Genomic DNA, 6,032 nt, shown 5'->3' with positions numbered 1-6,032 from the left:
TACATAATCACTTGAAAAATCATAAAATCTTAAAAGGATATTTATTTCAGATCATATTTATTTCAGGTGCGCACCATATCTGTCTTTATTTAGTTGATTGCCACTGTTTTTCTTACCTTATCTATGTTACTTTTGTATTTTTGCTTTTTCTTCTAATTTAATTCTACGGGTTATAGTCTTCTCTTAATCAGAACACTGTGCGCTTAGAAACATCAGTATTAAGCGCCTAATAAATGTTATGTATTATTATTATTATTATTAACATCATTACATTTGATATTTAAACCAATTACCACATTATTAATAAATCAAACAAGTAATTAAGGCACTATAACAATATATTGCTAATTAAAATTCATATTTATACTTCATCATTTAAAATTCAAAATATATTCCCTGAATGAGGGTCTGAAAAGCATATAACTTCAGATGACATTTGTCTGGTAAGAGTCAGAAGACTTTAAACTCTCTGTAAAATCATGAGTGACACCCGTCTGGCTCTCATCAGCTGATACATGTTATTACCACCCCTACAGTGCGAGTCAAAAAAAGTTTACACCTAAAAAATTGCTAATTATTTTTAAAATCATCTATGAACAGTAAATTATTATATATCTTATGAAAGAGTGTTTTATCCTGAATCATTTGGTATCATTTTTGTGGGGTATGTGTTCACACTTGGATGAACAGGAGGCATTGTTTGTGAGGGTGCAAAAATCGACATGTGTCAAAGTTGCTTTGTGATGTTTGAATAAAACAATTGGGATTTGGGTGTTAAGTCGGTCTTTGCAGATCCAAATAACATCCCTAACAAAATTAATCATGCCATACATATCAAATATTGAATATCAAATATCAACAAACATTTGTGTGCATGTGTGTGGGTGTGTGTGACTTTGCCCTTTGCAAAAATCATATTTAATGCATTTCATTTGATACATTCAATTCATGATTTTAAAAATGATTAGCAATTTTCTAGGTATATAAATACCACTTGTATAATAAAAAACACTTTAAACAGTGTTACTTAATTAAGTCAGTATTAGACTTAATCTAAAGGCCACTATACTAAAATGTTTTATTTCTCTTCAGAAGACGTATGTGCAAACACCACCATATATATATATATATATATATATATATATATATATATATTAAGCTCTACCAAATCTCTTCATTTATCCAGTTTTTATGTGGTCTCTTGTAGTATATAAAGACATTTCGTCAGAAAGTGTTTGGATATTGTGTGCTCACAGCCAGAAGGATGTAAATCATACATAATAATAATAATCATAATAATAATAATATATTACATTTATAATGCGCTTCATACAATGTTTCTAAGCACAAGAGAAAGAAGAAAGGATAAGGAAGGAAAAGTGAGAAATACTAAAGAAACATGTTAAAAACATTGAATTTCAAGTCAACGGTAAAAAAGAATGTGACATTACACAAAATAAGGACTGCATCGAAATTGATTGAAATATATAAATAAACCAGATATGGACTCAGAATTATAATAAACCATGTGAAATATCAAAATACAACTTAAATTCAAATTATTACATTCAATATAATATAACAATTATGCATCTTAAAATACATATCATACAACATTATGCAATAGAAATTACAATATCATTAAACTGCAATATCACTATACATTTATAAAGATGAAATCCACATAGACCGACTCTAATTCTTGAGACTACAAAAGGCTTGTGCAAGGTTTACTGATATTTACAAATACAGTATTTCAACGGAAAAGAATTGAAACAGGAATAGAATGGCTAGTTACCCGAATAAGTATATTTAACAAATATTGGAAAAAAGTTGAATACACAAGCGCTGGAATATACATCCGCCCAAATCAATTAAACTGCTCCATTCCACCCTCAAAGTGACTTAGATTGACCTTAGATTGACCTTGGTTCAAAACTGAGTCATGTCTTTCAGGTACTAGACGTTACAGTTTGATTCCCAGACATAAACAATCATAACTGATCAATAACCTATGTAAAAACCCAATTACAAACACACACACAACTTTGAATAGTACTATTGTCAAATACAATGAAAACTTTCTTAAAGACTTTTTAGCTTAAATTGTCTAATGAAAGCTGCAAGCATGTTTTCTCTGATATGATTTTATTGGCATTAAAGAGAAGGTTGAGTTCTGGGAAGAGGTGAAAAATAATTCGTGAGCGTTATCATTCTTATTATGCAAGTGTGGAAGAACATCAGATAAGACATGTTCCCTGAAAAGCATGGCTCTTCAAATGCGTTCATATTCTAAATATGTCATGTAACATCGTAAAATTCGGGGGGTAGGATTTTTACGCCACATGTTCGTGTAGTCCCATGTACATCTTTCTGTGTACAGTGTTTGTAACTTTACCAAGACTTGGCCAAATTTCTTATCATTTTGATGATTCCAGAACCTTGCAATACACACAAATTCTTATATGCTAGATGATCAACCTTTTCTGATCGATTCCACACCGTTTCTTTCACAATGCAATCGCATGACCAGAACTCAACTTCATCTTTAAACCCCTTCTGGTGAAAGGCAGGCAAAATACAAAATTGATGTCTTGTCATTTTTTTCTCCATAAAAACTGATAGTCAAAGCTGTAGGACATATTTCTATCAAATTGTTTACTTTTGCAATTATATTGCCTTCCATCTCAACTACTGGTACATGTAAGATAAAAAAACTTGACAAAATAGATTACTGGTATATACATTTTAGAAACAAAAATAGCAATTGGAATTGAATTCTGTGAAAGACATCAACCAAGAAGCATCATCTTCTCATCAAACATGAACTGTTACATACAGCAATAAACATAAAAATGAAACCAATCCCAAAAGAATAGCAAATCCCCAACGACTGAACAGAGAAAATAGAGTATAGGATTAAACAAACTATTAACAAAAAGGGGGCCGAGCTGCCTATACATGTAAAGAAAACCTGTATTGAATGTTATGGATGTATATTTGTGTAATATATATGAATAATAATAATAATAAAATAATCATTATTAGTCTAATAATGTTAATGATAATACAAATAATAATAATAATAATTATTATCATTTTTGTAATAATAATAAAAATAACTATAATAATTATAACAATAATAATCATAATATCAATATTAATAATAATCACAATAATCACAAGGTCCGCGGTTCAAGTCCCGCCGCGGCACTAATGTCCTTTGCCAAGACATTGATTTACATTTGCCACTCTCCACTCAGGTGTTAAATGGGTACCCGGTAGGATGCGAAAGCTAATGTGCTTAGATAATAGCGCCTGGCTGGAATGCTCCCCAGGGAGTGGAGAATGTGCATACATTGTGTGCGGGTAAGCCTGAATCCGATGACCGGGGTAATAATATATATATATCTGTAAAGCGTTTTGAGAGGGCCTTCGGTCCTGAAAAGTGCTATATAAGAACTAGTTATTATTGTTATTATTATTATTATTATAATAACATTAACAATTCAAGGGAAAACAATCATATCAGATATCCCACTTACAGCACCTGGGTCAAGTATGGCAATTGTCTTTAAATGTTTTGCCAAAGGACTTATATTGGCATATTCCCATTCTACAGGCAGTCCATCATGTACATATTTACCTCAGCTGCTCGCATAATTTTGCACATATACAAAACAGACTTCTAAAGGCACAGAGTACATGTATTATCAGCTGTTTCACATCGTGCAATGACTACAAAATAGGTGTCTCGTTTTGGAAAATCTTCAATCATTAACAATAAAATCACAAAAATGGCAAATGTCAATAATATTTATACAAACAAACCGTAATGACAAATAACAATGAGAAACATGTGCTGTCTATAGACATTGGTAAAAATATTTTGTCATCTATTAGATAGTATAATTATGTACTTGTAAGGCCAGCATTTTTAGTCAATACCTGTCTATTAAGGCCACCACAGGCAAACACAAAAAGTGACAAACAGGTTCTACAACACACATTTCCTTCTACACAAAGGCAATATACAGTGTAGGTGACGACCACTATAGACAGGTGGCCACTAGCTAAGACAGATTTGACTGTAAGCTCTACTGCAGACTACATATAAATGACTAATACATTTAGTCTATTTCAGATCAAACATACTACCACTTGCCCTTTCTTCAGAATCTTAGAAAGAAAGAGATATTTTGAATAGTTAGATACTGCAGCATTTCAATGACATCTTATCATCTTATTCTCATCATTTTATAGCATTTATGCAGCATTTGATTCTAATTCTATTGAAAGAGATGTATACAGATTTTACATATTAATCAAAATATTATCAGCTCTAAGCAAGAAAGACGTTAACTCTGCGTAAAAGTTGAAGCTTCGTATGAAAATCAGCTTTAGCTCTTAGGGCGCTCAAGATCGACAGCCCTATGAGAGGAAAAATGGATGCATGAATGAAAGAGTCAAGGCCCTTGTGACTTTCAGAAGATTTGTATTACATAACAGTTTGTCAGTGATGATTTCAGTCTTACTCTTTGCATGAATGTATTGATCACTGCAGCTCTGAGGTAAACAAACCCTCTTCCATTTTCATAAACAAAAATATGTTTTTTTTTCTCTATAGAAAAGAAAAAATATATCGCCTTTCCAAACAGGACTTTATTTGCAAGAAAGTGCAATTTCAACAATTTCAAATTGGTTATTTTTATAGAATATACTCAATCATTTCTCTCAACAAGATCTATAGATAAAACTTTCATTCATAGTAGAAAATAGAAAATATTTCAGTTCAAATGCTTACAAGCAATAACACACACATGGATCACACAAATCTTTTGATATGCTGTAGGGGAGGAGGGGGGGGGGGCAAAATATTCTCATGACTAAGGTTAAATTGGACCAATCACAAAAAAGAAGGGGGGAAACAAGAGGGGAAAATGTCACTTGCTTATCACCTGAAGACATAAAGTCAACCCAAAAGACAAAAGTATAAGATAACTAAATGATTAAAAAGCAAACAGGGGGAAATTATTTCATATTAAGGCCTGCAAGGAATTAATTTGGAGTAACATTACTTGTGCATATACATCATAAATTCCATTAACTGCCTGCAGCAAGAAACCTGTATACTGCCATTGACTATTAAGTATCAAGTAAGTATTAAGTAATGGTGTCACCTGTGCCTGGGAGGCGAAAAGTGAACTGAATCACTGTAACCCTTGGGTCTCTCCTCCCTGTATAACTGATTGGGGGTGTGCAGGTGGACCACTACACTAGGTTTTTCCCCTACTCTTATACGAATAGTGTAGTGGGTTCTTAAGGTGCAAAGGTGGTGACTCTCCTCTACACAGGGCCTCCATTTAACGTCCTATTCGAGGGATGATACATAAATCGTACAGCCTTCTTGTAGGCAGCCACCGAAGAAAGAAATGGATTTCCTGCTCACAGATTGCTTCTATCTCTGTCATTTTGGTAGTAAAACTTGTAATATTTCTTTATAGGAGTATGCAATAGTAAACCTGCATAGAGCCCCAGAGATAAATGGTTAATGCTTTGTGAGTGATTGATCTCTTGTATCTTGCATTTAGATCTACCATCCTTAACCATCCCATATGTAACATCCTTGACTCCTACTAGTCTGAGAGAGTGTGTGGAAACAAGTCACTCCATTTTACCCACATTATCTGACCCCTGGAGCAGACAGGTCGACCCCATTAACATGGGCTGATTCAACTCCATCTTAACCTGATAGTTGGGATCAGGTAGACGATGTCTTTAGGCCTGTCTTCATCAGCTCAAGATTGCCATATATCCCGCTATTTGATTAATTTGCGTTTGCATCAGCCTGAAGTTGCAATTAGCGGGATATTTGGTCGAGATAATCATTCCAAGATATCTTGGGCTATAGTTTGCAAAATATCCCGCTACTTGTGCATCTTCACCAGCCTGAAGATTCGCACTATGCGCGAATGCTGACCAAAATATCTTGAGCTAATTTCTTGAGCTCGAGTTTCAAGTTTCAAGGTCAA

The sequence above is a fragment of the Strongylocentrotus purpuratus genome, unplaced genomic scaffold (genome assembly GCF_000002235.5).
Source record: "Strongylocentrotus purpuratus isolate Spur 01 unplaced genomic scaffold, Spur_5.0 spur5_scaffold_4, whole genome shotgun sequence".
NCBI classification, from domain to species: domain Eukaryota; kingdom Metazoa; phylum Echinodermata; class Echinoidea; order Camarodonta; family Strongylocentrotidae; genus Strongylocentrotus; species Strongylocentrotus purpuratus.
The sequence above is the reverse complement of the archived record's forward strand: the minus strand, read 5'-3'. Positions refer to the sequence as shown.